Source organism: Gorilla gorilla, chromosome 17 (assembly GCF_029281585.2).
Source record: "Gorilla gorilla gorilla isolate KB3781 chromosome 17, NHGRI_mGorGor1-v2.1_pri, whole genome shotgun sequence".
NCBI lineage: Eukaryota > Metazoa > Chordata > Mammalia > Primates > Hominidae > Gorilla > Gorilla gorilla.
The window spans coordinates 39830884-39852939 of NC_073241.2; the positions used below are offsets into that span (position 1 = coordinate 39830884).

At 43.3% G+C, this 22056-nt stretch overlaps 1 long non-coding RNA gene across 1 annotated transcript; it reads left to right on the top strand.

Moving 5' to 3' along the window:
* Positions 1-1146: 1146 nt before the first annotated feature.
* LOC101124946 (uncharacterized) lies at positions 1147-10414 on the top strand. Its single transcript, XR_176722.3, has 3 exons — positions 1147-2734; positions 9331-9408; positions 10176-10414. It is a non-coding gene; the product is annotated as an uncharacterized lncRNA (long non-coding RNA).
* The last annotated feature ends 11642 nt before the right edge of the window (positions 10415-22056 follow it).

A 22056-nucleotide genomic window follows, 5' to 3' on the forward strand; every position in this document is an offset into this window, starting at 1 on the left:
ACCAACATGCAGATTTCACATTCCTACAAGTTTGCAAATAAATAATTGTGCCTGTGTTGAGAGTGTCAGGTGCAGTGAAGTCTGGGGAGAAGGGGCCATAATGTTCTATATATTCATTCATTCTTCAAAAAAGAGTGATTGTGTTCATGCCCCCAGTACAGTCCTATACACAAAGGATACAACAGAGGCCTGCTTTCCTGGGAGAGACAAGAACAGATGAATACAGAAAAGAGTGTGCAGTGTCAGTGCAAGGCAAGGACTGAGAACCGGGCGATGTGGCTGCACAGCTGGGTCAGTGTGGATGATCAGGAAGGGGCTGTCTGATGGGCTGGCCCCTATGCTGAGATTTTTCTTTCTTTTTTATTTTCATTTAAGATGGAGTCTTGCTCTGTCACCCAGGCTAGAGTGCAGTGGCATGATCTTGGCTCACTGCAACCTCCGCCTCCCAGGTTCAAATGATTCTTCTGCCTCAGCTTCCCAAGTAACTGGGATTACAGACGCCTGCCACCATGCCCAGCTAATTTCTACATTTTCACTGGAGATGGGATTTCACCGTGTTAGCCAGGCTGGTCTCGGACTCCTGACCTCAAGAGATCCACCTGCCTCATCCTCCCAAAGTGCTGGGATTACAGGTGTGAGCCACTGTGCCCGGCCCTGAGATTTGAAAAGCAAGGAGAGCAGCTACATGATGATCAGGGAAGATGAGTTGGATGCCAAAAATCCCTTGCTCTATTAGTGTTGGTTAAATCAGGGAATGAGACTTGCAGGGCAAGGGAGCAGCTAGTTAAGGCTCTATGATGAGGGAATGCTGGCAACTTGAAGAAAAAGCAAGGTCACCTGTGAGCTTCAAAGTGGCATGGAGACCAGGCAGGGCCACAGGTGGAGGACTGAGCCTCGGGGTGAGGAGTTTGAATTCTATGAGGGATGTGAGGAAGCCTTTACAGGGCAAACAAGGGAAGGGCATGATACACTAAATGTTAAGTGAATGCCTCTGGCTGCCAGGTGGAGGAAGGATTACAGAGAAGCTGGGTAGAACCAGGGAGACCTGCTAGACTCCACGTGGTGGGTGAGTACCAGCAGAAGCAGCGTGTACAGCAACCGGAAGTGTGGTGGCTCTGGACTCTGGGCTGTCGTAGGCAAACATGTCTTCTTGGCTGAGTGGTGGCATTCTGCCTGCCCCCTGTGGGCATCATTGAGATTCTGCTCCCCAGCTTCCGCAGTGCTCCATTTTGTGATGGAAAGTCAGCATCCCTTTCCTTAGGAGAATCCCAGGTATCTGGTGATGGAAGAACTTTTGAGGGAAGCTTGAGACTGGCCAGTCCACACTCTGCTTAACCAAGGGAAGGGCACCACTTCTACCACCAGGAGATACCTGCTGTGGGACACAGTGCTGCTCCAGCCATGCAGAAGCTCACACAGGCCTGCAGCAGTTATTCATCCATGCACAGCTGCCACTGGCCAGCAGAGCCTGTGACGGGGCCTTCACAGGTAATTCCCAAGATCAAAACAGCCTCTTGGACTTAAAATAATTGCTTTGCCACCATTTCCAAGATGCTGCAGAGGGCTTCTGAATTCTGTTTATTTCAAAGAACCCACTTCCTCTATTTGAAAAACGGGTATTTTAATGTCTGCCAGGCCACAATTCCATGAGGCATGATAGTGTGCAGAATGTTCTGGAGATTTCCAGAAGAAAGATCTCTAAGGGCCAGAACTGACTAAAGTCATGTAGGCCACTTCTAAAAGAGGCAAGGCTCAAAGATAAATACTAGCATCAAAAGAGAGGTCCTTTGGTGTGATATGCCCCATGTCATTCAGCTTTGTTGTGGCCAGTTATCGTTGGTGGCAGCTGACTGGTGGCAGAATCACACCCACTGTGTGATTCTCTGCAGAAGGCTGGTGATTTGAGGATGGATAGGAAGTTCTGAACTCAGGAATACCATGCATTTTCACAAGCGTTTTCACTTTGCCTTAAGATTTGTAGAAGATTTAAGTTGGGATCCCATCATCAGCAAAACCTAACACCACCATCCTGAGATAAGCTAAGAAAAGCTAAGAAAAAGATAAGCTGAGAAAAGCTAAGGAAAGATTTGTCAACTTTTCTTCTAGATCAGAACAGCAAACGTGATGCAGGATTTCCTGAGGTTGGGACCGGACCGAAACGTTTTCCATCTTCTATTTTTGTTTACTCAGCTTCAACTGCCACCTTTTATGCTATCCTGGGGGCAAGGGGGCACCCATGTGAATGAGAGATACTGGATTTGGCCAAGATCATTAGGCAAGGGTGCCCTTCCCACACAGTAATGCCTTGCAGGCACAAGGATGGAAAATTATGCCAGGAATGCGATACCGCCAAGCCTGAACACAGAGAGGACACGACGTTGGCACAGGCCTGTTGGGTCTTGACTTCAGCCTGCAGAGGAGCTGGAGGAGGCTGGCAGACTCTGCTCACAAATGGGAAGGCCCAGCTGCCAATGGCTTTTCCTCTCTGCCCATGTAACACTTTTTGTGGGGAATGTGTGGACACAGCTTGAGGCTTTGTATCCACCCTGTCAGTTGGTGAGATAGAGAAGAGATGGGCTGATGGTTATTGAGGCACTATTGCTCAGATGGGGCATTGTTGGAGCCCATAGATGGGGCATTGTTGGAGTTGTAATGAGAGAAGTTGCTAGTGGCCCCTGGAGCAAGACACCTGGAGCTTCTATTCAGCTTGCTCTTCTTCAACGTCCATGCTTCTGTAAGATGAGATTTGCACTGTGCTTTTATTTATATATTTTATTATTATTATTTTGAGATAAGGTCTTGCTCTGTCACCCAAGCTAGAGTGCAGTGGCATAACCATCGCTCACTGCAGCATTGACCTCCCTGGCCCAAGCAATCCTCCCAACTCAGCCCCCTGAGTAGCTGGGACTACAGGCACACACCATCATGCCCAGCTAATTTTTAAATTTTTGTAGAGTTGGGATCTCACTGTGTTGCCCAGGCTGGCCTCAAACTCCTGGACTGAAGTGATCCTCTTGCCTCAGCCTCCCAAAGTGCTAGGATTACAGTCATGAGCCAGCATGCCCAGCCACATCATCCTTTTAGAGTGACAAATTTGGGCTGGCTCGGTGGCTCATGCCTGTAATCCCAGCATTTTGGGAGGCCGAGGCAGGTGGAACACTTGAGGTCAGGAGTTCAAGACCAGCCTGGCCAACATGGTGAAACCCTGTTTCTGATAAAAATGCAAAAATTAGCTGGATGTGGTGGTGGGCATCTGTAATCCCAGCTACTCGGGAGGCTGAGGCAGGAGAATCACTTGAACCCAGGAGGCAAAAGTTGCAGTGAGCCAAGATCGTGCCACTGTACTCCAACCTGGGCAACAGAGGGAGACTCCGTCTCAAAAGAATAAAAAATAAAAAAAAAGTTAAGAAGGACAAATTCAAATAGGTCTAGGGAAGAGGCAGAAAAGCTGCTTTATGTTAGGACCTGGCTTGTATGAGAGGGAACAATAACTGCAAATGTGGAAAACTGGTATGGAGAAAGGGGATGAGACTGATTTCGTATCACTCTAAATGGTAACTACGCTGACAAATGGAAATATCGAAGGAAAGTTTCCACTCAATAGAAATGAAGTGTTTTCCAATAATTAGAATGGTGGGGAAAAAAAAAAGTGGCTCCAGGTGAGAACACCCAGAGTTCAAATTCCAGGTTTGTGACTGACCACCTCTGTGACCACAGGCACATTAGACAACGACTCTGAGCATGTTTTCTCATCTGCAAAACACATATGTTTTTGACGATTTCTTATTGATCACCAACTACATGCCATGTTCTAGAGACCATGTTCCACCCAAGAGTTGAAAAAAAAGGGGTAAATAAGTCCTGCAGTTTGCCTTCTAGGTGGGAAGAAAGAATAAAGAATGAAGTGAAATACCCACTGCACAGTGATCAGTGTGATGAGAACAGCACAGCAGGGACAGACATAGGTGTGGGTAGGGTGTGGCTGTGTGTGAGCTGATAGGAAAAATCTCTCCCCCTAAGGTGATAAGATTGAATGAAAATCACATATCTAACACCATCCACATATAGTAAACAACAAATAATAGCTCCTTTCCCTGCCCATTTTAGCAATGGAAAGGCTATAGAGAGAGGCACTGATCCCCTGGCCCTTCGGTGTCACATGGCTCTGCCATGGCTGGGTGGACAGGTTATGCCTCTCATCTGTAGTATTACCTTGAGAAGTAATAAGCCAACGTATGCAGTGTGCTTACAGCAGCACCTTGCACATAGCAGGTGCTGTGTAATTGACAGATCTTCCTGTGATTGCTTTCCCTTTGATTCGCAGGGCTCCCACATGCAACACCCATTGTGGAGCACCAAAATGATCTCATTGCAGGTGGTGTGAGAATGCAGAACCAGCCAAAAGGAAGCACTCTCCAGTGCATTATTCTCATGCCGCAAAGACCTCCTGGGCAGTAGGAGGGGCCTCTCCCTGGCAGAGGGCTGGATTTGTTGACCATATGACAGTGGGCCTTTCAGGCCATCTGAAAGCAGACAGCAACAGGAGGTGTGGTCTTGCTGGAAATGCTGTAAGAACGATCCACTGAGCACATCACAGGCAGTGGATTTATTGTTCAGATGGGTAGTGACTAAGGTGTGAACAAGTGGGAGAAGGTTTCCATGAGCTGGCAGGGCTCATTGACTAGGAGTGTTGGTTTCTCTTTTGCACGGATTAAAACAGTCACCTGGATCATTCTTAATCTCGATCAGCTACTTGTTTTGTTTAACATAAGTTTCAGCTGAGAACTAAGACAAGCTGACCAGGGCAGGCACTCCTGTTCTCTGTTCTTGGCTCCACTATCTGCACCGTGAGGCCTGAGGACTGCATATGACCTTCAAGCTCTCTCTCAGCTCAGACACTGTACAGTTCTCTGATGTACCTGAGATCTGAGCAAGGTGAGTGGCTCTAGGATAAGAGGATACTGGAATGATCCATGGGGGGAGAGGTGCCTTTCACTCTCCAGATGGTCCTTAGAGCAGCAGTCTCAATGTCAGCACAGTGACACGTGGGTCAAAACTGCCATGCTCACACTATGGCCTCCCCTTTTGTTTCCAGGGACATCAGACCAGCTGGACTCAGCTGGCTTTCACCACTGGGATGTCTTCTGCAACCCTTGACACCAGCCCAGGAGCTTCAGCACAGCTCATAGTGGGGCTGGCCAGGGACTCTCCTCAACATCTGAAAACATTGTTCTCCAAAGAGTATGGGTTTCTGGAAAACACATATATCTGTTTCTTCTGCTGTCCTCCCATAAAGGCAACTTCCCACCCACAGTTGAATTCCTTCAGCTCTTCTGAAACTTCTCTAGTCTCTTGGGGCCCAGGAGGTCAGAGGGGTGTAAAAGATGTCTTGCCTTCTGCCTAAGCTCCCCTATCCACCTCTGAGTTCAGTGGAGAGCAAGCAAAAGTGTAAGGTCATGTGATATCAACGTCCTCCCCACATACTCTTCATTCCCTGGGAGAATAACTACTGGAGAAAAAAAAATGGTGCCTCTTTCAAGAACCGAGTCATTGTGATGACCTCTGGGCCACGTGGTCAGGAGCTGTCGATGGTGTCCGGCCAACAGTTAGCAAGAAAGCAGAGACCCCAGATCCCTTATAACCACAAACAGCTGAATTCTACCATCAACTTATTGAACTTGAGAGACTACCATAAGCTACAAATGAGATCCGTGGCATGACTAGTACCTGACTGCACCTTCGGGGGACCCCGAGCAGAGGATCCAGCTAAGCCATCCAGACTGCTGGTTGGCAGAAATGTGAGCTCATACATGGGTTTTGTTTTATGCCACTAACTTTATGGTACTTTGTTACTATAATGCACTTTGTTTGTATAGTGATAAATAACTACACAAAGGGGAAAAAATCTCAGCCTCATAAACAGATAGTTACCTTGAGTTCCCTAAAGGGGTACTATTTTTTGGGTGAAAGTGACAGTTCCAGTGAGTAAAGATGCTCCTTGACAAGATGCATATTAAACTATTTTCTTTTTTTAATTTTTAAATTATTTTGTAGAGATGGGGGTTCTCACTATGTGGCCCAGGCTGGTCTCAAACTGCTGACCTGAAGTGATCTTCTTGCCTCAGCTTTCCAAAGCACTGGGATTATATGCAGGACTCAACATGCTCAGCAATTTAATTACCTTCTTTTTTGGAAAAAAATTTACCTGCATGAGGTATAAATACCTTGGATGACTTGAGTTCTCCAACAATAGAGAAGAAATTTTGCAAATGACACATCAATTCCAATTTAATATTCCCATGGAATATGAGAAATGTAAAATAGAAAACAAGAAAAACCAGTTAAACTAATCAGTAATAGCAGAACATTTTTAAACTCATGTCCACAAGGTCAAAGTTTCCATGCAAACATTTATTTAAGATGAACATATGTACATTTAATAGGAACTAAGGGCAAATAATCACTGAACTCTCCTTTCATCAGTTCCGTTTTACTTCTTACTTTTATCATTGCCGAGCCATGTATTTTTCTATGCTGCATCCTATATTTTAATTGTGCTTCTTTAAGTAATGCTATTTCATGTTCATAAGCCATTCCATGTCTCATTGCAATCCACTGAGGTGTGACTAAAGAACACGGATTCTGCATCATAAAATTTGGAGTCGAGTATGGGATCTGCTTCTTAACACTTGCTAGCTTTTTAAGCTGGTAACTTAACAGCTCTGAGCTCCCTTTTCCTGAGCAGTAAATACCCAATTTACAGCTGTGAATGTCAAATCCAGTGTGGATGTAATGTATCTCAAGCCTCGTGAAGTGGTAAGAGGTCTGCAAACTCTCCTGTCTCTCAGAAGCTTGCAAATACATCAAATAGGCCCAGAATAATTTTAGCCCAACAACTGCAGCTAGGCTGCATCAGGGCAGCGTTGCATGTGTTTCCATAGCTGCCACTACTGCCGAGAGATTCTGGGGGCTCACCTTAGAACAAAGATGCTCCTAGCCCCTCGGAGAGTCCTCCTGCAGGGTGGAAGCATGCGCTCTTCCATTCAGGTACAGTCTTAGCCTCCTGCTCGCTGGTGGGCAGCCTCTTTCATCCAGCATGTTGGATAAATTCAGCCAGCCTCTCCAGATCCTCAAACAGGGGTGCATGCCCTCTGGGGAGGTGGCTGAGATGACAAGTCTCATTATGGCCTGGCACTCACCACTGCCTATCTTCATCAGATTTGAACCCTTCTTTATCCCTGGACCTGTCTGCCCAGCCTTGGGCACAGCTCAGCCACTCATCCCAAGGAGCTGACATAAGACAATGAACAGACCCGAGTCTGAGGCAGCACTGCCCTGATGATCCCCATTGCTCCTGACCCTGACATTCCATACTCCTTCCGTCCACTTAAAATCCCTCCACTCATCAGCCATCACCTCAGCTGTTAGTGGTGTTTTCCCCCATTGACTTAGATGTCTTCTTCAATCTGGGGCAATAAACTTTCTGTTCTACCGCTGGCTCCTAGGGTATACCCTTGTCCTCCCGCTCCAGCTAGAGGAGAATTAGAAAAGGTACAGTTTGTATACCTTCATATTGCTTATTTATTACATAAACATTTCTAACAAGCACATGGTATAAGATTGGCAATTTTTTAGGACCTTCCCCAAGGTTAACTCATTTAATCCTCACAGGACATTAGAAGATATGGACTATTATTATTCCTGTTTCTCAGATGAGAAAAACCTAGGTACAAAGAAGCTGAGTTCCTTCCCATGGTCACACAGCAAAGAAGTGAAGGCCATATTCAAAGGCAGGTATCCTGGCTCCCATGCCCTTAACCGCCACACCACACTACCTGGCACTGCCTGGATTCTCCTTCTAGGTGGGTGAGTCCTTCCTACTTTGGGCATTGGAGACTTAGACATTATCTGAGAGGTCTGGTGCAGGTAGGCACAGCTTCCTTCACAAATGGACATCTCCCCTGATTCAGTTCATTATTTTACTCAGACCCACCATCATCTAACCACGTCCTGATTCTTAAACTTTCATTTTCTCACCACTCTGAAAACTCTAAAACATTACCTTCAGGCAAATAATTTGGGGGACATTTAAGTTGATCTCCATTTTCCTCTATCTTTGCACAAGACATTTAATTTTTTTTGTAGATTAGCTTTTTGTTGAAGGTATTCAGGATGATGAGCTCTAAGTCTGAGCAGTGAGCTTATGGCACCAGAAATATTGAACCAATTCACATTGCCACATAATATTGAATGGCTTACTCATAATCCCAGTGAAACTGGCTCTTATATTTTTTATTTTTTATTAAGTTTGTAATGATACTTAGATATGCTTAATCACATTTCCTTTACTGTTAGTAATATTGTTAGTATGCACTTCTATAGGTGACAATTTTACTTTTTGAATTCATGTCTTTCCAAGCTTATTTAAATTGCGTGATGGAGTTTTAAATATCCATATCAATCTGAAGGGCACAATGCACTTTATCTTTAAATAGGCCATGCTATCCTGTTCCACAAAACAGAGTTTTGGACTTTAGCCTACAAGAAAGCTGAAATATGAGAGATAATATTGGTATTATTTGTATTTTGTGAGCACTTACCATGTGCTTGTTAATCAATTGACTTACAAGGTGTTTTCTAACCTTAGTTCTGTGCATAACAGTTGTTCCTCACACCCTTTGAAAAGGACACATCTCATCCCCTATGATGGAAGAGGCAGGAGGGAGGACGGAGCACAGGTTGGAATGTTGAAATGGGAATATTCCAGAGCTGCTGGAGTTCAGAGGTGCTTGAGGAACTCCTCCTTTCCTCTGCATGTTTCAACTTGGAATCCAGTTGACTTCACAAACAATGGACCCCAGGCTCATGAACATCCTGGCTGAAAGTGCTGTGAGTCAAAAGAAAGCCCCCAGCTGGGGTGTTTCTAAGGAAAGCCCTTGATGTCAGGACTGTGTGGGGCACCTCCCCCAACTTGGAGGAGGTTTCCTGCTGCTGGAGGAGGTGAAATTCTGATGATGGGGGCTTTGGGGCTGCTGCTGAGCTGGAGATTCAGCTGGCGCGCTCACGGGGAGAGGGAGGAAGCAGCAAGCATGCCTCTCAAACCGGGCTCAGGCTGACGGGCACTTCTCGCTTGAATAAGGTCGAGGTAATTATGGGGGTCACTCTTGCTGTGACAGACATTTACACAGGTGCCAGACGTTGGCCAGGACTTCTCAGCTCCTTTGTTGGGATCTCAGCCAGCATTTCCTGGCCACATCAACAGATGGTTCTCTGAAGCTGCCTGGGGAGGAAAGACCTCTTGATAATGAGCTCTCTCTCCCTCTCGTGTAGGCAACTTGCATTCCTCACAGTGAAGGATGGAAGCCCTTTGGCCTTGCCCTCCTGCCCAGCTGATGTGATGCAAGGCAGGTAAATGGGTGACATGGGAAGAGGGGGCTATACTACCAGCACAGAAATAGTCTCGTTGCCCAATGTAGGACTACACATTGTAAGCGCCAATTTCTGAGGCTCAGGTTTCCAAAAACCAGCTTTGGATTCACAAAGAGAATAACTATCTTGTCAAAGGTTGCTTCCCAACCCCAGTTGGTGGCAGATTCGAAGGCAGGCCTTCTCTGTTCACAGTGGGGTCTCAGCCCTTAGATCACATGATTTATAAGGCAGGAGGGAGTCCCCTGGATGATGGAACCCCCTCCCTTGTATAAATCTTTTGATTTAAGGGCTGAAACCTCTTAAAAATCATTTGATCTAAGTCATACTGCTTTGGGAGTTCCATTCTCAGATAGGTTGTTCTGGTTGTTTATATTTTCCCTTTACAGATAGCAATACTCCAAAAGTCTGGCTTTTCCATGTAAACCTTCCAGTGCCATTGAAGATATACAACCGAGACTTGGCTTTACTTCTTACATACAATGGAGCCAAATTTCTTATCTTCCACTGATTTAAAAAGTATTGCAAATGCCATTAAATTTAAGGAAACACACAGTGGCTGCAGCATTTAGCTCCGTGTCCTAACCCCAAGGAGGGCTCACCTTTCCTTCTAGATCCTACTCTTCATCATTAATTACTTCCTCTTCATTTTGATTTCAAACATTCTTCACAGTCAGTTGATAATTGATAATGAATTTGAAGAGCATAATGAGTCCACATAAAGGATGAGGTTATTTAATGTTTTCCAGATGCAGGCAGCTGTCAGGAGAGCAAAGGGAAGGGAGATGCTGGGTCCGGAAACCCTGCTGCTGCTGCAACAAGTGCTCCGGGTCCAGGCTGTGATTTCCACAATCTGCATCCAAACCACAGAGTGAAGCCGAAATTGTGTGAATGATCGGGAGTGTTTGCAAAGTTCAACCACGGTGTTATCACGTTTTATTCAAATCTCCTAGTCCAAAAAAGAATACCACGCCCTGTTTCTATCTCAGTGCGGAGTGTTTCATTTTGATCAAAATTACAGTTGCGTAACTGACAGATGAGAGTGAGTGCTTGCAGATGTGAAGACTGGGGTGAAATAACACAGAAACAACACCCGCAAGACTGGGTTAATATCAATACAAATTCAGTCCGCTTTCGTTTCCCAATTCATTTTTCCTTAAGAGATGATAAATTGTCTTGAATTCCAAATTCATTTCTGAACCAGAGATGTAGAAAGACCACAAATCCCACGTATAAAGTGTTAGTTCAATTGCAGATTCTAATTTTGCAATATTGTGGAGTTTAACTTTGTTTCCAGGCTTAAAAAGGGCCATTTGAAAATTGATCGTACCTACAAATATAAATTTATTTTAAGATACTTTTGAAGGATGCCAAGTTTTTAAACTGTTTTTTCTAGTTACCACATTTGTGAGCAACAGGAGAAGTTAGGAGATTCCGGGAACCCTGTACAATTTAACAACTAGAGTTAAAACTCGGCACCTTCAATTTTCCTAGTTTGCCACTAGAGTTGGCGATGAGACAAAGTAACAAAAGCCTGCAGCCTTCACAATAGGTGAATCCCCAGTACAATTTTCCTCTCCTCTGCTTGTTTTCGGCATCTCCATCTCTCCGCCCTGGGTGTTTAATCCTCTTAGGGTCCTATTCTCTCGGGTTGCCCTGAATCTCTGATAATAGAGGAAGGAATTGGCTCCGATTGAACCATTTGGCAGGAAGAGCAGACTGGGCTTGTGATCCGCTCAGGACTTCTGTGCTCAGCACAATGGCATGGAGAGAGAATGGTGGGCTTGCAGGCACCAAGCTGGTGGGAGAGAGCTGTAGGCTGGGCCCTCCCTGTCCCTGCAGGGACACATGCCCCGCCCCTGTGGCCCATGTGCCAGGCTGGGCCTAGGGCTGGCGAGTTCAGAGCCTTACCATCAAAGCTGCTTTGAACGTTAGAATAAGACGATATTCTTAAAAGCCTTATCAGAAACTTTCACGGGAGTCAGTGGGTTTTAGGCAATAAGGATCTCTCTGCGTATTCCTTTTATTTACTTTACTTCTGATAAGCCAAAGGCTCTTGAGTCCCTCCAGTTTTCAAAAGGCAGGCATTCGGAGCATTTCCAGGACATGCAGGCTTATTATCATGGTGGACAGCAGCTCCCGCCTTCAGACCGTCAGCGAAGGAAACCTCCTCAGTAAATCAGCCACAGACTCAGTGCCGGCGCGGCGCAGCTATTCACACCCTGTCACGTGTCACGTGTTTCAGCTGCTCTTTCTCTGCCCACCATGTAATCTCTGAAAAAAATAGAAGCCTTTTTGTGTGCCTGGGGTGGGGGTGGGGACCAGCCTTGCAAATCCCCCTGCATGGATGCAAAGCTGGACCACTGTTGCCAGGGAGTTGTTTCAGCCTCTGAGGAAATTAAGGAGCTCATGGAAGGAGCTTATTCCCCATTTATAGTGAGTTCAAGAGGGACAATGGATCTGTGTGGCCGAGGATTACCCAGCCAGCCACAAAAGCATCAGGGCCTTTTAATCTGAAAATCAAAATTGTGCATCTAGTGACCCCACCTCAGAGGGAGACAGAATGCCAGAGTGAAGGAATTTTTTTTTCTACTCTCATGATGGCAAAACTTTCTCAAGATGCAAATATCACTGTAAAGCTTCAGCCAGGCCTTTTCACAGTCTATGCTACAGAATAACCTTCCCTCGGGATCCACCAAGGAATGGTGAGGGCTGCCCTCAGTGGTGCCTCAGGCCCGTGGTGCAGAGGTGACAGAGGGGTGAACTGGGCTTGGAGGCAGGAAGGATGCCCTGCAGAGGGCTCCAGGTGGGGCCAGAGAGTCCTTCTCTCCAGGAACACTGGTCCCTTTGAAGACGGTGACAGGGATTAATTTTTCCCACCAGTTCACTTCTGGCCAGTTTTGTTTCTTTCAACTCAAGGGGATTGTACTCTGAGGAAGCCAATATATCAAAGTACAAGTAGAAACAATAATAATAAATTATAGTGTTTCTCAGATGTATTCTAACACCAAGTGTCCATTCTTGCTAACTATTTTTTTGGCTAGCAGCCAGCTGTCCCTAGGTTCCTTTGTATGGGCAAGAGTGCAGTTTCCTATGTCAGGGTGGTGTTAAATCTTACCAATGGTACTTGCACCACAGAGACATTCAGAAAGTCTTGAACTTATTTGGAGACACATTTGCTTTAATGCATATGTCCTTTAGTGAGCAGGACACGAGGATGCCCCCTCTACGTGCTTTGCTAAATGTGCTTTGCTAACCTAGAAGTCTCCGAGGCCATCTCCCTGGGGTTGGAGAACTAGCACCAACAAAGCAGAAACACACTTGTGGGCCTGATCATGTGTGTTAAGTTTATTTTTACAGGATGTAAAGTGTCTGCTGCCTGCCTTAAGAATAAATGTTTGCTAAAAAAAAAAAGATAATAAAAATTTAAAAACACAAGTTTACCTATATAACAAACCTGCACATGTACCTCTGAACTTAAAAGAAAAGTAAAAGAATAGGTGTCTGCCAAAAAGACCAAGGCTGTGATCTAAGGGCCACCACGGAAGACCCAGAGCAACATGGCAGATGAGTCTTTGTGTGCAAATTCTACTGTAACATCCTTGGGGGAAGAGATTCTTCTTATAAAACCATGGGTGGGCTCTGAGCCCCCCTGCCCTAGTTTCACTGCAAGAACGACCCCAGGAACTATTATATAATTTGTGCACTAAAGTCATCAGCCTATGCTTCTGCCGTCATCTGGAGGACCCACTGAAAGCTGACCATTACCAGGAAGAGCACAAAGATAGGACTACCACCCTCCATTTGAATAGTGTCTGCCTCTGGCACCCCACATGGCTCTGACTGCCACATTTTGCGGGACCGCAGAGAGCACCTAGGCTGCTGCTGCCTGGTAGGGAACAGCAGGGACAGCAGCATTATTCCAGCTGACTGTCATGTCCTTTTCTACGGGAACAAAGCCCGCGTATTGTCTTCATTGAATCTGATGGCATCCTGGGAGAAAGAGCAAGATAGATACAGCTGACTCCATTTTTCATAAAAGGATATAAAAATGGTTTCAGTGACTTCCAACATGACAGAAGCTCCCCACAGTGGTGGCAGAATTATTCCAACCTTCCTTCTTCAGTTCTGTGGGTCTTTTCATTACGTTTTGAATGGAATGGATTGAGGTGTACTTGTTTCTCAAATCACAGAACACTACCATTAAGTAATATCATTGTGTCCCAAGAAATAAGTCATTTTTGTCAAAATAAAAGGAAAAACAGATGGTAATAAACTCATCTTACTTATTCCAAGAGCTGTTTCAGCCTAGAAGCAGCCGGTACCACAAAGGCAAAGCTGAGGTCTCCTTCCTTCCCCTCCTCTTCCCCTTTCTCCTCCCCCTCCTCTCCTCTGACTCACCCCCTGCACCCCCGTGCAGATAATTAATCATGACAACTTCCCAGTGAGCCCAGGGGAAGGCTCAGAATTCTCAGCGCAGCAACTTAAGCAGCTAGTCCCAATGCTTGGAGTTAGCCCAGGAAATGACAAGTCCACTTTAAGAGTCTAAACATTTTGACCAGGTAACACATTAACAAGGTTACAAATCAGAAAATGTAAAAAATTATGATCAAGATCTTCCTCCTACCACATTCTCCATCTACTCAGATTCCTTCATCTCCAAATTAGAACACAATTAACAAGTCACCATAATTATTGGTTTCTTGTATATCCTCTCAGAGATTTTCTTTGTGCTTGTAAAAGCAAATACAGATATCTATTTCCCCCACTTGAATATTGCCTGTACTGTCCATAGCTAGCATCACAATAAATCTTAGAGATTTCCCCATCGGTCCATACGGAAGCCTTGTTCTTTTTGTAGTTGCATTGTGTGACTGCACTATGATATATTCAATCAATCCCTACAAATGGATATGCGTTGTTTACATTCTTTTGCAGTTACAATGAGGTCTCATTAGATCATTTTGAACATATATTATTTCCCATGTGTACTGCTGCATGTAGGATATATTCTTAGAAGTGGAATTTCTGGGTCAAAGGATAGGGTGTATTTATAATTTACTAGGTATTTCGAGATAGTCATCCTCAGTGGTTTTACACATTTACAAACCTTCCAATTCTACATGAAAATGCCCTTTTTCTGACAGCCTGACCATAGTTGTTTCATCCAACTTCTTTTCTTTCCGCCAAACTGCTGGATTAGAAACTGTATCTTACTGGAATTTTTACTTAGCATTTTTTCTCACTGTGAGTGAGACTGTGCACTTCCTCTTATGTTGAAGATGCACTTTTATTTCCTTGTTTCTGTCATCTCCACTTTTGAACTCATAAATAGATGACAGATAATGTGCTGCTAGGGAGAAGTGGGCTGTTCTGAGGCCACACCCCAGCCCTGTCCGAGTCTGATGTGAGAAGGACATGCATCACTGTGCCAGCACCAGCACTTAGTACACAGCTGTGGACCCTGAGGGAGCGTGAGCTTCAGCCACAGAAGACAGAAACGACCTTCTCAGCCGAAGGAGCAGCTCAGCACAGATGCAGAGCTCTGCATGGCTTATTTGGAAATGGAACATGTCTGTATGACAGGACCCCAGGTCCTGTGACTGGAACATGGCACTAGGCAGTTAGGATGGAGTCAGATAATAGAGGGTCTCGAGTGCTGCGGTACAGAGTTTGGGCTTTGCTCTGCAGGTTGTGGATGACGATGCGAGTTACCGAGTAGAAAATTAATACCTCAATTGCCCCAACTGCTAGTGCTGTGTGCACTGCTGTGTGCCCTGGACATAACATTTAAATTCATATTCACAAGCAGTACATATTAAAGAGTCAGTCACTAAAAATAACATTAGTTGCTAGGGATCCTGGAGAGACAGACACTAATAGTTGATGGTATTGTGGTCCAAAGTCTGGTGTCTGAGTCGTCCCGCCAGGCACCAGCTTCGGTCCTAGGTCACAGATCCTGCTTCACTCCCCAACATAAGCTGAAAGATGCTGCTTGCTAGAATTGAGACTGGAGAGAAGGGAGATAGGATCTGCCGTCATCCCCAACCCGGGTCCGGTTAGAGGGCAGAGAGGGTGACTCTAGGGCCCACTTCTTCCCAAAATGGATTCACAAGATTAGTAGAAAAAGGAAAGAAGAGAAAATGAGAGAGAAATTAGGCAAACTGAAGCCTAGAAAAATGACGGGTTTTCAAATCTCAAGATTTTCATTTCCTGGTCATTCTTCCTTGAGGTGGTAAGGTCCAAAATTCATCAATATTTCCTATTTTCGTAGATATTTACAGCATGTCACCAAGAAAAGAAATGGATGTCTCTTCATAGACAGTCATGCCTCACTTAATCATGGGGATACGTTTTGAGAAATGCATTATTAGGTGATTTTTGTCATTGTGCAAACATCACAGCATGTACTTACATAAACCTAGATGGTAGAGCCGACACACCCAGCCTATATTATATGGCCTATTGCTCCTAGGCTACAAACCTGTGCAGCATGTGACTGTATTGGATACTATAAGCAGTTCTAACACAATGGTAAGTATTTGTGTATCTAAACGTAGAACAGGTACAGTAAAAATATGGCAATATAATCTTATGGGACCACTGTCATATATGTGGTCATTTATTGACCAAAAACGTCATTATACAGGGTATGATTGTATTTTAAGCCTACATATAACTTGCTTTTGAATTAAATAATTTTAAAAATATTTCTATGTTACATGATTCTTGAATAGCCCAAGTCGATAAAAGTATTCTGATTTCATTCTATGAACAGGAAGCGGGGGAGGATAGGCGATCCTTTAATATTTTTGAACCCATGTATTTGTCTGTTGTGCCTCTGACAAAAGGGGGGAAAATCCTATGGTCTCTGTTTCAGGGGATTTCATGTAGAAGTATTTTATAAGCTTGACCTTTTTCATGTAAAATACCAGCTTTGTGACATTTAAATCTACTAGTGAAAATGAACAGGTTTCATTTACTAAGGGTCTAAGATCATAGAAGTCAATTTTATTGTTGAAGATTATAAAAAGAAATCATAAGAAGAAATGTGCCAGCAGAGACACACAAGACCATTTGAACAACCACCCACATTTGAACAACCTGATGTGTGTGGACAGGTGTGTGTGTGTGTGTGTGTGTGTGTGCCCGTGTCAAGACCCGCATTGCAGAGAGCTGCTGCTCAGTGACTTCTCTGTCCCAGGGTTTTCCTACACTTGGCGTTCTTTATTACCCTTTCTTGCCCTAAGGAGACAGATAGGCTCCACACTTGTGCTTTGCCAGAGATCATTACATCAATTCTCAGCAATTCTCAGAGCTCCAAGTCCTGTGCCTTTCACAGCTGATGGTGAGGACTCCCTGGGTGGATGAGTTTGTGAGAAGTTGGCCTTCAATATTAAAATAATGAATAGGCTTTAATGTGATTCTTAAGAGCCATTCAACCAGGAAATGTTGGCTTAGATGCAAGAAGCAGTTTTCAGTGAGTTCTCATTTACATATGACTTTCCAACTGCATTTTCTTAGGAACACGGAAATCCAGCGGCTTGCCCAATCATTGAATTTAAACAATTGAATGAAAAACTTTTTCCCCTTGTTAATGTTAGGTACTCTGTACCAGGCAAACAAATACCACTCTTCCTGTGCCTTATAATTTTCTTCAAGGCCATAACCTCAAGTTATCAGAAGAAAAGGAAATCAATGAACTCAGGGACAGGACTGGGCCATCGTAGTGTATTCCTTAAAGCTTAGCAATCATAGTCAATATAGTAACCTAAACATGTGTTACTTATAGAATGCAGACTGAAAACATGTCACTCCATCCTCATGTAACCCCAAAACTATTGATAATGTTCATTTTTTCAGATGCCAATACAATCTTGCTGAGTTTCTCAGGATTCCATAGCAGCCACTAGTTCCTGTTGTAGGAAACACACCACCCCTATTGTAGTGTGTGTTACACATAGTACCAAAGTTTAAGCCAGACAGGAACACTGTCCCTGCATTTTTCTTGCATACGTTTAATTCCCATTCAAGCACAGTACACTTTTGTACATGTACACTGTTTTAATAATGTCCAGAGCAATAAAAGTGCAAAGTTATGCCCGTTTTCAGATGAGAATCTACTAAGGTCATCGTTCCCGTGGAGCCTTGCACCTGCTTTCCCCTGGCAGTGAATGCATTGGTGCTGTCTGCTTTCATTCCAAAGATCTTTCTCCTTTATTTGATTTTTTAAAGCAAAAGCATATGCAAACACCCAAATACAATAAAATACAGAAAAAGTTAACATGTAGTCATTTTTTTGTTCTGAGTTTTATTAAAATGGAATATGTAGAAGACAAAGCTGCATCCATCTTTGACACCCAAGTGCAAACTTGCTCACCTCCTTACAGAACCAGTGTCATGAATTTGGTGAGTGTCCTTCTAGTTAATTTTTTTACATTGTATGTTATGTATCCATAAACTATATGTAGGACCACTCTCTGTGTTTTTAGATTATATAAAAATAGTGTCATCCAGGAAAAACCACTTCATTTCTTAAAACTCAATATTATATTTTCAAAATTGATTTATTTTCATTCATATAATCAGCACATAGCTGAATTTTAAAATTTAACCTCTTTTTTTTTAACGTGAGCTAAATTATTTTATAGTTAATTTGACTACTGGATATATTTGTACTTATTTCTGCAATTGTATATCAGTTTTTCATTTATCAGGCTTTTATTTGAAACAACTTCTTACTTTTATTTATTACATTTGTATGAAGTTAAAGTTCTTGAAAGGTGTCTTCCTGAGCTTGTTTTCATTTCATCCTCGAAGCGACCATTCTAGTCCCATTTTTGTCATTATCCTGAGAACCTAACTCATGTGTGATCCTGGGCAAGTTTCCCCTTCCCCGCCTCTCTTTCCTCATCCAGTTGGCCTTGCTCTATGGCCAGGGGTTTTAATTCCACATGCCAGTCATCTTTAATAATAACACTAACTATAGCAGTAATGACACATCCATTTACTAAAAGACTGCTGTATTTTAGACAGCATTCCTGAAAAATAAGAGGCTGTGGATAAACACTAATTTCTAAACCAACTGCAAAATAAACCCAAAAGTCAGATTTTTTTTTTTTTTTTTTTTTTTGAGAAGGAGTTTCGCTCTGTCGCCCAGGCTGCAGCGCAGTGGTGCAATCGCCGCTCACTGCAAGCTCCGCCTCCAGGGTTCATTCCATTCTCCTGCCTCAGCCTCCCGAGTAGCTGGGACTGCAGGTGCCCACCACCACGCCCAACTAATTTTTGTATTTTTAGTACAGATGGGCTTTCACCTTGTTAGCCAGGATAGTCTCAATCTCCTGACCAGGTGATCCGCCTGCCTCACCCTCCCAAAGTGCTGGGATTACAGGCATGAACCACTGCACCTGGCCAAAAGTCAGATATTTTTTATTGCCCTGTTAGCTGGACTAATACTTTATTATGACCAGCATCTTGACTGAGATTTCTCATTCCTTTTTTCCAAGTTTAGATGGGAAGTGAAAAAAAAATATCCAACCATACTGAGAATCTCTGGTCTATGAGGTTGGGAATATCCTTGAAACTGTCATCCCTCAGACAGGATAGAGGTGTTACAATAAAGATGTCTTGCTCTTGATTCATGCTCATTCTGTTACTGTGGTGAGTTCTTGAATTGATCACTTTCAGATTCTTATCAATGGCAAGGTTCAGCTGTGGATATGATACTCTGAGCTGATAACTCATTAAATGTCCAAACAAACCCCCAAATGAACATCAAATCATAGTCATTCTTTCCATCTTTGTTTGCTTAGGATCCAAAACATTCTGGTAAAACCAACCTACCGCTTGTTAAGCTTTGATAAAAACAAAGAGAAAAAATTTTTCTAAATTCAAGCAAAGAAATGTTTGAGCAGGTTCATTTGATATAATAATATTTCTTGAACGTGTGGAACTTGAAAGAATTAGAAATGCACGAGCTTGAAATAGTAACTAGTTCTCAGTTTCTGAAGATTTTCCCAGAACTACTGGTGAATTGTTCTTTTCTAACATAAACATTTACTGCCATAAATTTCCTCCTCAGCATTGCTCCAGCTGTGTCCCACAAATTTTCTTATGTTGTATTTTCATTTTCTTTCAGTCAACGTATTATTTGAATTTTTTTCCTTGATACTTCCTCTTTAACCCATAGATTATTTAGAAATGTGTTATTTAGTCTCTAAGTCCTTCAAGGTATGTCTGTTATTTTTTCTGTCATTTATTTCTAGTTTGATTCCATTGTGGTCAGAGAAGACAGTCTGTATTATTTCAGTTCTATTGTATTTGTTAAGATTTATTTTATGGCCCAGTATATGATCTATCTTGCTGTCTTGGTTCATTTTGTGTTGCTATAACAAAATATGGCAGACTGGGTAATATATAATAAACAGAAATGTATTGGCTAACAGTTCTGGATGCTGGAAAGTTCAAGATTGAGGGGCTGGCATGTGGTAAGAGCCTTCTTGCTGCATTTTAACATGGGAGAAATCATCACATGGCAGAAGGGCAAGGAAACGGTGAGAGAGAGAGACAAAAAGGGGCCAAACTAACCCTTTTATAAGAAACCCACTCCCGTGATAATAGCATTAATCCAATCACGATAATGGTGCCCTCATAACCCAAGTAACTTCCATTAGGCCCCACCCCCAACACTACTGCATTGCAGATTAAGTTTATCACACGTGGACTTTGGGGAACACATTCCAATCACAGCGCATAGTAAATGCTTTGTGAGTATTTGAAAAGAATGTATATTCTACTGTTACTGAGTGAAGTGTTCTATAAACTACTGAGTTGTTCTACATGTTTTCTGATTTTCTGTCTAGATGTTCTAGCAGTTGATGAGAGAGAGGTGTTGAAGCCTCCAACTACAATAATAGATTTACCTATTTCTTTTTTTTGGTTCTATCAGTTTTTGCTTCACATATTGATACAGAAGGGGGCAGAGAAGTGCTGAGAAGGGAAGGGCATGCTCCCAGGTGAGGGCTCCACCCCCAAGCCTGTGCCCATGGACCTAGGTAAGGACAGGCATTTCCGTTTTCCTGCCTAAATGTTGCATTTCCCAAGACCATTCTGGCCTGCCATGCCCTCATCCTGTGCCTATAAAGACCCTAAGACCCTAGCAGGCCGGGACACAAACAGCTGGCGTTGAGAGGAACATATTGGCAGAAGAACACACAAGTGGCTGGACATCAAGAAGACGTCCAAAGGAGCACGCTGGCAGAACAGCACACAGACAGACACCGGCAGGCCATCGACTGGCGGAACAACATGGAGTTTGGCGGGGTGGCTGGAGGAGAGCCGGCCCGACTCCAGCGGAAAACCACCTTCCCACTCCATCTCCCTTCTGGCTCCCCCAGCTGCTGAGAGCTACTTCCACTCAATAAAACCTTGCATTCATTCTCCAATCCCACGTGTCCTCTGATTCTTTTGGTACACCAAGGCAAGAAACCCTGGGATACAGAAAGCCATCTGTCCTTGTGATAAGGCAGAGGGTCTAATTGAGCTGACTAACACAAGCTGACTACAGATGGCTAAACTAAAAGAGCACCCCGTAACACATGCCTACTGGGGCTTCAGGAACTGTAAACGTTCACCCCTAGGCACTGCTGTGGGGTCAGAGCCCCACAACCTGCCCATCTGCATGCTCCCCTTAGGGGTTTGAGCAGCAGGGCACGGAAGAAGTGAGCCACACCCCCATCACACACCCTGCAAGGGGGACAAGGGAACTTTTCTCATTTCAGTATGTTGCAGCTCTGTTGCTTGATGCATAAATGTTTAGGATTGCTATGTTTTCTTGGTGGATGGACCTTCTGTCATTATATAATGTCCTTTTCTGTACCTGGTGATTTTCTATACTCTGAAGCATACTTTCTCTGATTTATAAAAAGAATTCCTGAAAAGAAAGAATTTCTGTTTTCTTTTAATTAATGTTTCCATGGTACATCTTTTTTCAAACTTTCATTTTTAACCTACTTATATTGCTATCAATAAAAGAGAGTTCAGACAGCAGATAGTTGGGACATAGTTTAAATCCACTCTGCCAATCTCTGTCTTATAATTGGTAAATTCACATCATTTACATTTATTGTAATTACTCATATGCTCAAGTGTAAGTCTGCCTTTTAATTTTCTTTGTGTTTTTTCTGTTTATTTCTCTTTTTTTCTTTTTCTTGCTCACCTGTGGGTTACTTAATTTTTTAGAATTCCATCTTTATATATTTGTAGTATTTTGACTATATCTATGTGTGTGTATTTTTAATAATTCCTCTAAGTATGATATTGTACATATATAATTCATCAAAGACTATTGGTGTTGACATTTTACCAATCTGAGTGAACTGTAAAAACCTTACTTCCTTTTAAGTCCCTTTGCCCTCCTCCATTTGTAATATAATTTACTAAATATTTCCTCTGCGTACATTTGGAACCATACCAGAAAATTTTTGCGTTGTAATTTTGACTTCAAAGTCAAACATAATTTAGAAAACTTAAAAATAGAAAAAAATCCATTTACAAGTATTTTTTTTTTTTTTGCTTTTTCCATGTTCTTTTATCCTTCCTAATGTTACCGAGATTCTGCTTTTGATTTCC